This window comes from Wyeomyia smithii, chromosome 2, assembly GCF_029784165.1.
Source record: "Wyeomyia smithii strain HCP4-BCI-WySm-NY-G18 chromosome 2, ASM2978416v1, whole genome shotgun sequence".
NCBI lineage: Eukaryota > Metazoa > Arthropoda > Insecta > Diptera > Culicidae > Wyeomyia > Wyeomyia smithii.
The window spans coordinates 252468987-252482251 of NC_073695.1; positions in this window are offsets into that span (position 1 = coordinate 252468987).

Sequence of the window (13265 nt, forward strand, 5' to 3'; positions counted from 1 at the left end):
GGAATATTGATTACCGAGATCCCGGGTTTCTCGAATTCCTCTAAAAACTTCATATGATTAATTATAGCTTTCAATACATTACTGCAATCAAACTAAATACCCGATCAAAACGCAAAGCTGGCGGCTTCAAGTTTTTTTACGTCATGGAAACTGAAAAACACTTTTTCATGATTTTCAACTAAGGCATTTTCTAAGGCATTCAAACAATTACATATTCCGTATATATCTGATCAGAAGAGCAATATACCAATTTAGGTTTTTAAACACTGACGTACTGGTCTCAAATTTTTCCCAAACCATCATTCTTTAAAAAGCGGATATAAGCCTTAAATTTGCCCTTTTCTTAGTAATATCCAATATTTTCATATAGGTTGCTCCACACATAATCAAATAAAATCACTTAAAACCTACACCAACGAAGAACGTTGATAGCTCCACTTGTTTTAATCGACGAAATACGTAAACTATCTGAAAGAGAGGGGTCTGATAATAATACAGTCATAACAGTATTATGGACTAGCTAAGCATAATTGAGTTTTTAAATTAACGATAAAAATCAACAAAATAAGATTGAACTTTCGCTTTTTTACTAACTTGTGCTAAATACATTGAAGTTTGACGTTGAAAATATATTTTCGTTCTTACACAACTTATTTAATCAAAAATTCACAAAATGTTACGCTCTTCCGACTCCCACTATTATGGGCCACTTTTTGACTCTCCCAGTATTATGGGCCAATGCTCCCAGTATTAAGAGCCAGACGAATGTTTTTTTTTGGTTTTGAAGACAGAGACATTATTTAAAGAGTAATTCCAACAGTGAGGTTAAAATCGAGAGGCAGGTTACACTATCAGAAAGACATTGAATCAATTTCGATAACACATTATTGTAATATTTAGCCCAGCCTTTTTTCAAAGTTTGTTTCTCTCATGTTTTGAATACTCATATGTTTTGACAATATCTCCCAGACAGTCTCGTGATACGGCGCTGGCCTAAGTAGCCAGTCGTCGTGAGTTCGAGTCTCGGCTCGGGAAAGACTGTAAGTGTCAGTAGGATCGTAGCGCGCTATCCTGACAATTGTCCTGTACACTAAAACAGTTGGCTGCGAAGTCTGTGTATAAATAAATCAGATCGAGTTCCGAATCGCAGCACCAAGGCTTTGCTTTGCTTTTCTATGTTTTGACAATAGATATCTTATAACTCCGTCGGAAAGAGCACATTAATCTAAGCTGGAAGGCAGGAGTTCGATTACTAATACAGTCACCTGTCACCCGAAATTCGGTCGGCTGCCTTAGAGCATAAGCGTAATTGATAACTGTGAAAATGCGGGCTGAACGATCAGCGAGTGCTTATAAAGCCAATGAGAAGCCTAAATTTCCAAACTGGGTACAGTAACCAAAGTTTAGAAATCACTGTTTTGCAGGGTTAATATTGACTCTAAAGCAAGATCATGAAAATTCAGGATAAACGAACGTTAGTACCAGTTTCTTCACTAATTAAAATGCCGATAAATGAATATATTCAAAAGTTATGCTCAGTAGTGCACTAAACTTCAATTTGACTATCAAAAGACATTAATATGCATTAAAAACTAATACAAAAGATAGCCTAGCCGATATTACTGGGTGGCTCGTAATACTGGGAAAACCAAATTTCATGACCAGTATTGTGGGCCAATATTTAGCAGCGTATAAAAATAGTGAAAATGCGAAATCCAGAGCGGATACTTCATAATTCGATGAATACATAGAAATTATTTGTAGTTTCTTTCATTTTGATGAAAATAACGATGTTTTACACGGACTCTAGCCTTATTTTCCACGACTGACTTTTTGCGAATGTGGTGAAAACAACAACAAATTATCAGCTCATGAGAGGAGTCATTGCTTATTAACGTTTGTCAATAACTTTTAATAGAAAATTGAAGTTTGATGGACGTGAACAACATTCATCTATATGCGTTTTGTGCGAAACCCCTGCACTAATGAGCTAAACTCTTAAGTTTTCGAATAAATGTCGGTAGACTCTCATGAGCGGTGCGCTGGACACGTCGCAAGGTTACCAGACGATAATCCGATTAGTAAGTTTTTTTCAGTAATTCTTCAGGCTAAGTAGGACGAAAGCCCGTGTGCAAAAAAGATCCACATATATTTTGTTACACCTGTGGAAACCAAATTTTCAACACCGTAGTTAAGGGGGGACCCTACTCTGGAAAGTCGAAAAATAATAAATTTTCGTATTTTTTTTTTCGGATGCTTAGAGTAGAGTGATGTGTTCGGATATTGTGGCTATTGATTAAGGTATATTTGAAGATATATTTTGCACGTTCTGGATACAAATATAGTGAGGATTACGCTGTAAGCAGCGTTTCTCTCGAAACCATGTTTTTTCAACTGGTGGTAAATTTTTCTCAGCATCTACTGAACCGATTTTGCTGATTTTTTTTTTTAACATGTAGAAATGGATTATATAACTTGTTACGTAGCCGTTTTTTGATATCTGAGTTTTTCAATGTTTTATGATTTTTTAAATAGTGATTTTCATGAAAAAAAACAATTTTTTTTACTAAAATGGCCGCCATTTTGGCAATTTTTGGAATTTTCAAAAACCGCTACTAACAAGATAGATAATATGTTTATATATACTGAAAAAAATTTCAGCCCGATCGGTCTACTAGAAGCTGAGAAAAACTTACCACCAGTTAGGTACTGATTTAGAGAGAGCATCCATGTTCCCAGCTGCCAACAGTGTAATACTCACTATATTTACATTCACGACATGGAAAATACATCTTCAAATATACCTTAATCAATAGCCAAAACAGCCAAACACTTCACTTTACTCTAGACAGCTAAAAAAAAATATGAAAATTCATGATTTTTTGACCTTCTAGAGTAGGTTCCCCCCTTAAGTTTAATGCTGAGCAATTCCACGAAAAAACCGGCCATTATTAATCGACCATTTTTGATTCTGCTGAAACTTTGCATAGATGTTTCCATAGGCAAAAGATGCCATTTTGTGCTATTTGTTTATTTTTTGGAACACGACTTATTTTTGAGAAGCTATTGAAAAAAACTATTTTGGGGAGGTATTGATGATTACAAATATTTTTAGGGCCAAAACGGTTTGTTTGAACGGTGTAACGTCTTCGGCAAAGTTTGTTAACCTACAGGGATTCTACTGTACTCACGATCAAAGTTATATGGAGTGAGAAGCGATAGAAGCTAGATCTATACGACGCCGGCCTACAATAGCAGCGTTGTCGTTGGGTGTTTACATCTAAAACAATAGCGATCAAAAAGCAGAAACTGTCGGATCGAATTTTTTTTTTAATTTGCCTATATTTACCGTGGAATAAGAATAGAATAATACTTAAAATAATAGAAAACGATACTCACAGATAGTGCTTTGCTAATTATTGAATGCTACTTAAAATTGGTTACATTTGGTATGTGGTAATTGATGAAAATTATATTGAAATGAAATAAAATTACACTGCTTATATTTAGGTTATAAAATACTGAAGACAACACACAATGAATACATAAAATTTCCTTAAACTAGTGACTAGAAGAGTAGACGAACGTCGTGACTAGAATAACTCGTGTCGGAACATTGACAATTAATTAAGAAAAAAACTATCAAATTGTAAGTAAATACGCTTAATGAAGTGATTTAAATCAATTTATATTAAAACTTGCAGTTTGAGGTGCATTAAAGCTGCTTCAAAACTGGTGGTGTAATTTCTTGAAAAATTTCCCGAACAAAGTTGTTAATAACAATTTTGTTTTTCCGAAAAAAATATACACTTTAAGAAAAATTTATTGTTTGGTGAAAAAAGTTGAAATAAAAATTGAAAACTGATTATCTAAAAAAACTCATTTTTTTTAAATCTATTTTTTTTAAAAACTACCGAAGATAAGATAAACAATGAAACCAGTCCGATCATGGAGATATCAAGAAAGAAAAAGTTGATTTTCTGAAAAAAAATATTTTTTCAATTTTTTTTCGAAACGCATATTTTTTTTGGAAGGACAAAATTGTTATCTAAAATGTTGCCGAAGGCACCATGTCAGTCAAACAAACCGTTTTAGCTGTAGAAATATTTTTAATTTCCCATAGGAAATTACAAATATTTTAACACTCAAAACGGTTTGTGTGATTGGCATAGTGTCTTTGACAAAACTTTAGATAACAATTTTGTCCTTCCAAAAAAAATATGCCTTTCGAAAAAAAATTGAAAAAATAATTCTTTTTGCCTTTCTCCTAGAAAGGTATAGCAATCACTGGAAAAACCAAAGGTGTAAAAGTGCTCCAAAGAGTCGAATCTCGTATATCAACCGACTTAGTTTGACGAGCTGAGCATTTTCTGTATGTGTGTGTGTATGTGTGTGTGTGTGTATGTGTGTGTGTGTGTATGTAACGCTCTCCCAATCTCACTCGATTTTCTCAGAGATGGCTGGACCGATCTTCATGAAATTAATTGCAAATGAGAGGTCTGGTTGCCCCATAAGACTCTATTGAATTTCATTGCAATCGGATTTTTAGTTTGGAGGTTATGTTTAAAAATGTGAAAATCACGAAACATCATTATCTCAAAAACCACTCAACCGATTTCAACAAACTTAGTTTTAAATGAGCGAGCTACTTGAAAACCTCTTAACTTTCGAGTTTCATGAAGATTGAACATGTGGTTCAGAAGTTATTTAAAGAAACGTGTTCTGGAGAGAGTTTAATCTCACTCATGTTTCTCAGAGATGGCTGAACCGATTTCCACAAAATCAGTGTCATTTGGAAGGCCTAATTACCCCATAAGACCCTATTGATTTGTTTTGCAATCGGACTATTACTTTGCCTGTTATGTTTAAAAATGTGAAATCCAGCTATGAAAAGAAACATATTCCGAAGACTACATAAACTCACTCACTTTTCTCAGAGATGGTTGAACCGATTTCTACAAAATTAGTGTCAATTGAAAGGTCTTACTGCCTCAAAACACCCTATTGAATTTTGCTGTAATCGAACTGTAACTTCGTCTGTAATGTATCGAAATGTAAAAATCACGAAACTTCATTATCTCAGAAAGTACACAACCGCTTTGAACAATATTGGTATCAAATGAACGGGCTAGTTAAAGGTTCATTGATGAATTTTAAAGTGATTAAACACGTGGTTCAAAAATTGTGAAAAGAAACATGTTCCGGTGACTTTTCAAATTCACTCGTTTTCCAAAAAATGGCTGGACTATATTCAACAATCTTAGTGTCAAATGAAAATTTTGGCTTTCCAATAGGTTCCCATTTTACTTGACTATAATCGTATTTTTATTCCAACCGTTATGTATGAAATTGTTAATAAAACAACGACCTTCTATTATCTCAAAGATTACACGACTTGTTTGAACTTTACTAGTGTCATACGAACGAGTCATCTCTCAAACTTACAAATAACAAATTTCATAACAATTTGATATGTGGTTTAAAAGTTATGGAAAGAAAAAAAATTCAAAGGCTATTTAAAACTATACCTGCTTTGATCAATATATGTGGCCACAATATAATTTAAATGTGGTATCGTACCATTTGAATGTTCCCGGTATCGCTCGTGATTGAATTGTTCGAAATTAAGAGTCATTTCTTTTATTTCGCTATTTATTGAGCATTTACATTACGTCAAATTTCATATTTTATACTTAAATTACAACATCATTATTTTGGAACCCAAAAAGTGAATACACATTTATTGGATTGAAGCGTTTTTTTTTTTAAATAATAGTCTATTTTTTTAAATAATATTTTTAAAAATAATAAGTTTGAATGAGATAGGCTGGGTCTGACCGCTAGGTGGATTAATTTTGGTTTTTAAATATACTCTGTGAAAAAAAAATTTTTTTTTCAAAATATTATAACTTTTTGCTTTTCTCCTAGAAAGGTATAGCAATCACTCGCAAAACCGAAAATATAAAAGTGATCCAAAGGGCCGAATGGCATATATCACTCGACTCAGCTCGACGAGCTGAGCATTTTCTGTATGTGTGTGTGTGTATGTGTGTGTGTGTGTATGTGCAGATTTTTATTCTCACTCGCTTTTCTCAGAGATGGTTGAACCGATTTTCATGAAATTAATTGCAAATGAAAGGTCTTGTTGCCCCACAAGACCCTATTGAATTTCATAGTAATCGGATTTTTCGTTTCGAGGTTATGTATCAAATAGTAAAAATCATATAACATCATTATCTCGAAACTACAAAACCGATTTGAACAAAATTGGTCTCAAAGAACGGGCTACCTGAAAAACCCTTAAGTTTTGAATTTTATAAAGATTGAACATGTTGTTCAAAAGTTATGAAAAGAAACGTGTTCTTAAGACTGTTTAATCTCACTCATGTTTCTCAGAGATGGCTGGACCGATTTTCATGAAATCAGTGTCAAATGAAAGGTCTAGTTGCCCCATAAGACCCTATTGATTTGTTTTGCAATCGGACTATTAGTTTGCCTGTTATGTTTAAAAATTGTTTAAAATAGTTTTCCAGAAACCGGAAGTAGCCATCTTACAATCCAAAATGTTGTCTGAGGTCGATTATGGAGCATATTTGTTACCACTAAAAACATTCACCTGCCGATATGGTTCCATTTAGTTGATTAGTTCGCGAGATGTGCAGAAATTTGTGAAGAAACATGTACTTCCAGAAGAGGGAGGGGCGTCGAACCATTATGGACAAATTTGTTACCTCTAAAAACATTCACACACCAAATTTGGTTGTATTTTCTTGATTGGTTCTTGAGCTGTGCGAAATTTGTGTTTCATTTTAATGGGACCACTCCCTTATAGAAGAGGGATTCGGGTGTCAAACCATTATGTACATATTTGTTACCACTAAAAACATTTACCTGCCAAATTTTGTTCCATTTGGTTGATTAGTTCTCGAGATGTGCAGAAATTTGTGTTTCATCTAACTATTATGGACATATTAGTTACCCCTTAAAACATCCACATGCCAAATTCGGTTTCATTTGCTTGGTTTGTTTTTGAGTTGTGCAGAAATTTATGTTTGATTTGTATGGGACCCCTCCCTTCCAGAAGAGGGAGGGGTCCCAAACTATCATAGGAACCTTTATCGGCACCAAAAACCCCTACATACAAATTTTCACGTCGATCGGTTCGGTAGTTTACGAGCCTATATGGATCAGACAGACAGGCAGACCGGACTGCATTTTTATATGTATAGATTACAACATCAATATTTTAGAACCTAAAGAGTGAATATACATTTATTGGATTGAAGCGTTCATGTAAATCTGTTTTTACAAATAAAAAATTGAATGAGAAAGGCAGGGTCTGACCGCTAGGTGGATTAATTTAGGTTTTTTCTTGATTTCTCCAAGACCAGACAAGTTTCGTTGTTTAAGTAATCTTTTCTAGTTTTCATAAAGAAATAAGACTATTTTGATTTTTATTTCAACTTTTTTCATACAAAATATTTTTTTAGAGTGTATATTTTTTTCGGAAAGATAAAATTGTTATCTACAACTTTGTTGAAGATGTCATACCGATCAAACAAACCGTTATGGCCCTAAAAATATTTGTAATCATCAATCCCTTCCCAAAATAGCATTTTTCAATAGCTTCTCAAAAATGAGTCGTGTCTCAAAAAAATGAACAAATAGCACAGAATGGCATCTTTCACATATGGAAACGTCTATGTAAAGTTCCAGCCGAATCAAAACAGATAATCAATAAAAATTTTAAAACTTGGACATTTTTTGTGGAACTGCTCTGCTCTATTGCAAACTGAAAACCACCGCTTTTGTTTTGAGTTGTTCCTGAAAACCTAGAAAAGGCATAGATAAATTTTAAGCGGTTCGTGTATTACTTGGGTTGCTGATTGTTTTCTCGAGAAAGTAAAACATAACAACCATATTGATGACCAAGAAAGATTTCTTTGAACAGGGTATCGAACGTCTTCGGCAGCCTACGAAAAAGTACTGCTTTTTTCTACTGTCGTTTTAAACGAGTATTAACTGCTGGTGACTAAACTCTACATCCATCAAAGTTAGCTGTTACGAAACTGTACAAAGCATATTGGCATTGGAGAAGTTGATAAACATGCTGACACTGTTCAACGCCTCCTCATCCGATATTTAATTAAAAGCGTTTCCGTACACTGATCGTTGTAAAACCTTTGCTACTGTTACGCTCTAAATTCTGTATGTCTTCTGCCATAATTAGTATGTAGCAGTAACAGCCGTTTTGCAATGATAACATCCTTAGATTTGTCGCTAGACGACTGTCATGAGCGGCTGTTATGAACTGTCATGTGTTTAATTTATATCGATTGAATAGGTGCAAATTGTGGATTCTTGTTCATAAAACAAGCTGACACATCCTCTAAACCAAGGTATAAGGAAATTACCGTAATTATAATTATTGTTGTTTCAATTTCATTTTCTCGCCGTTTCAAATTGTAATTGGAAGCTACGGTGGCCACTTTAAAAGGATATTTTGCCCAGAGATTGTCAAGAGTAGATAGCGGAAAGGCTTGCAAGTCAATGCAAAATATAAAATAAGCTAATGAGTTTTTTTTTTCTTCACATAATGGCTAATGAGTTGAAATATTTATCAAACACTACTTACACTTCAGCTAACATAATATAGAAATAACCCAAAAAAGCTAGTATATTTCTTCACCGTATCCACAAAAAAAAAAAAAAACATCAAGTCGTTCCATAACACTTCAATGATTTATTTATTTTGTTAGTTGCAATTCACAGCATCCGATTTGAAAATGACCGCCAATAACTTTTACTAAGCTGTTACGCTAAATTTCCAAATTATGAGAATCTAGAAAATTAGGGTTGTAGGAATTGGAAACGAATCGTCCAAATAGGTTGCTGTTTTTCGTTCACATTTTGGTTTATGCCGTTTCCAGGTTGCAGGTTGAAAATAATTTCATTGGTTTGGAGAAAATTCGCTTCCCCCCGAAACCCCGGAGACTACCTCCCAGACCCGAAAACTTCAGGGGAAACCCGGAGAAGTGGCGCACCTTGAATTCTTCTATATGTTCTTGCGAATAAACACACAGCCGCTTGCAATTGATTCATTTCACCCATCGCTAACATAAGCTTTTACAACGCTTAATGATAACGACAGGCATGCTATGAAAAAAAAAAAAATCATTGACAAATTCGCTGTATTACGATGCATGTATCTAAGTTCAAATGAAACACTACAAAAAGGCATGCTTTGCATCGCGCACAGCCAAGAAGCATAACAGTAGTATAATCGCTGAAGTCCATGGCGAACGCAACGGCAACGCTGCAAGTCGCACAATTTTGTTTCCATGGACTGTTACGTTTTTGCTACTGTTGCTCAGGAAGAAGCCCTACTGTCGTCTAACGGCTGTCGTAGTACTGTACATCTAAAGCTGGTCTTCGGCCGTGTTTTTGCATGAGACTGCTGTAGAAACCCAGCCACAAAAAACACTGATGAGAACGTTCGATACCATATTGAAGTATATTGTTCAGGTTACGGGCAGTAAAATCTGCAGTATCCTTACGTTTACTTTATCTGAGGTCTATATTGAAAATCAAAATACAAGAACTGCATACAGTTAGCTGTCAGTAATAATGATTACATAGGCTGACCAAAAGTACCGTTTTGAACACAGTGCCGTTTTTAGAACCATTTTCAACCGTCCCGTCTTTCGCCATTTTGTACCGTTTTTGGATACTATTTGAAAATTTTCGATTAAAGTTTCAATGAGCATAAAGTCCGTGATAGTTGAAAATCGTTCAAATATTTTTCGAGTAATAAAACAAGCTTCTAAGCTGCAATAATTTTTTTTAAGTTACTGAGTTTATTTTATACCTTCCTGGCTGTACCGCGCCACAGGAATGTCTCATAAACGCGATTGTAAATTGAGACCATGTTAGGCAAAAGAACAAGACCTCAAAGGAATGAATAATTGTTTGTATATTTAACTTTGGTTAATAATAATTTAACAAAATCAATCTTTGGCAAGTGTTCCCGAACACATTTGTGAGCAAAATCATTTCAAATCATCTGGAAATACGCGAAAATTTAATCGACCATTTTTGATTTGAATGAAACTTTGCACACGTATTTGGCTTAGCAAACTGAGCATTTTTCACAGGTGGAGAGATTATTTACACCCATGAGTTACATTATAAAAAGGCGTATGCCTTTTGGCATAGGTTTTATTCGAAGCATTGTAGCCCAGAAACCGTTGGTTGTATAGAAAAACTGTCTGAGAATGAGTTGTAGGAAATTTAAAATGCACCATAAAAATAATATACACTGTACAAAAAAAAATTTTTTTGACCAAAAAAAAATTAAAAATAAACCTTAAATTTCATTTTAAAAAAAAGAGTTGAATTCTTTTTTAATTTTTTTTTAAAGAAACTTGACGTTAATACGCAACTTTTGAAAAAAAGTTCAGGATGGAGAAATGAAAAATAATTTTTTTATGGTAGATTATTTTTTCATAAAAATTCTAATTTAAACATTTCTCAAAATATTCGTATTCTGATGATTTTAAAAGATGCAGAGAGTTACTTTAAATCAAAAATCACAAGAAGGTTGTATGCAAAGCCACGACCGCAAGGTTGAAGTAGAATACTTTTACAAGAAAGATAACCTGGCTGCTTGCGTGTCAGTCATTTTTTCTAGTAAATAAACGTTGACCGTTCATTGGCAGTATTGTAATTTCTTTTTGTCTGATGTTTTGAATGAAGTTCATTGGATATTTTTAAATTTTGTGCAAATGAGAAGTTGAAGTGCTGCCGAATTGTAATATGCACATTTAATACGACATCATTAAACGGGAACGGAACAAAGGCTACGGTTATGCAGAACGCGAATGCTGGCGCGATGCGATTCGCCTTACCGTGGTGAAATGTACAGCTCTTCTTAAGGCGAAGTAGAGCTATACATTTCAACAGATTTCGTCTTGCCGAATCGCATCGCGCCGTTATTTACGTTCTGCATGACCGTAGCCAAACACTAAGCGACGCAAACACGTAATAATAGTCAGAGTATGCATGTAGATTAAGATAATTACCTTTGGATTATAGCGCAAAACGAGAAAATATTAACTCTTCAAATAATCATTTGTGTTCTTCAAATTTCAGTTGTTCAATTTAATATCCAATGAAATGTTTGTTTATTATCTGATGAAGCTTTTTTATAGGCCAAATGATGCATTCCCAATTTACTAGGTCCATAACTCTGCCGACCGTGCTTGGGAAAGCGCGGTATAACGACCAATCAGAGGTCGAATTTTGTGTTTTGACAAGGCATAAGAGTTTTCAATAGTACAATAGTTCGAATGATAAAATTGCAATTTCATGCATTTGGTAGGAATCTTAGAAGATTTTCTAATCGATTGCTGCAAAAACGAAGGAAATCCATCGAAAACTAACCGATTTATTAGCATTTGAAATTTTTCTCACTTTTTTCAGTTTTAGATTTTCATTTTACATCCCTATGTAGCCGAACTTCCTGAGAGAAGTATTCTAATTCAAAATTAAATCTACATTAATTCATTTGTTGTCCTTATAAGGACAATTGTTCAATTTATCATAGGATGTAGTGTTTATCTTACATCTCTGTGTAACCAAATTTTACCTTTACATCGGCCTCAGGGAAGTACCGGCTGCATCTGCATCTACCGATGAGGCTGTCACTATACTGCTATTGGTACCAAAAGCTATTAACTCTTCAAATAAGTGTGTTATTTGTTCTCAAAAGAACAATTGTTCAATTCAAAATCGGATTTATGCAATCGCATCTCTGTAATATTACCGACAATAATATTCTTCTGAACAAACTGATACAACTTTTCCATTAGGCCTCTGCCATAATAGACGCGAAAAGCGACGCGAACCGATTCGCTCAGCTGTAGGTTAATGTACAGCCATCAGTAGAGCTGTACATCAACCTACGGCTGAGCGAATCGGTTCGCGCCGCTTTTCGCGTCTACTATGGCAGAGGCCTTAGAGAAAGTTGCTGGCTGATGTATTCACTTCATGCAAGCCTGCTGCTGATGCTTCCCGCTACCACACTGAAACAGCATTTTAGTGAAGGGAGTGTCGTTGCATCAGCTGACCCTGCTACTATCGATGCTGATATACCCGCTGCAACAGCAACGCTATGCATAGCCATGCCACAGTTGTGGCCGCTATACGCTGGCCCAACTGCTGAGCACCTGCAACGCTATCCGTAGCCATGCCACAGTTGTGGCCGCCATTGGTATCCGCTGTACCTGTATCTGCTGGCCCTGCTGCTATCGATGGTGAGATCCGCTGAAACTGCTACGCTTATTCGCAGCCATGCCACAGTTGTGGCCGCTATCCGCTATCGATGGTACCCACTGCTCGCTCCCGCTGCTGCTAAGGGAGGACTGCTGTCGTCGCTGTTCAGAACTACTATGAGCGGCTTCGACTAAAACAGGCTCTTATATAGGGATGAAAATAGGAATGAATTATTTTACGTACGTGGTGGAATGATATAACTTGAAAAATATGTGTGACTTCATTCTGGCTCAGAGCGATCATTTGATAAGCTCCACCTCTTTTTTCAGTTTCTAAAGTTTTTCCTCAGTTTCGTAGCACGGATGCACAACAATGATTTCTTGTGAACATTCTGTCGAGCCGGACCGATAGCACTCTCATTGAAGCAACAAAATAACATGTTTTGTGTCGTGTTGTGCAGCTTGGTTGAAGAAAATGTTCCCGTCCCCATGTCGCATGTAAGCAGATTATTGCGTTCAGTAGACAGTAGATAGTATATCCAGCGAATAAACACCGATGGTGCTCTCACACACGCAACGGTTTTAACCCGTATTTTATTGCGGTTTGTAACATCAAGCGATTTCGTTTGCTCGCTGTTGCTTGTTGCATCATGTGACAACTTGGCAGCTTGGAGACGACGAAATTCTGTTTACGCTGATTAATTGAATCGACTTCATATTAGCTCTGCATAGTCGAACTAACTGCTTTTGTGAATGCGTACTAACAGGGCAGTTTATTATTCAATGTCGGTTATGCTGATCGCAGCGTTTGCGCTGCCCCTACAGTGGGGAGTTTACTAAATAAAGTAAAAATTAGACAACTACAACAGAATTTGATTGCATCCCGCATAGAATGTCTGCTTGTGTTGATGCCAGAAAATTATTAACCTTCAATTTTTTTTTTATTTGCCTTGAAAAAAGCATGTTGCGGTTCAAAATCGGTTGCTAATTATA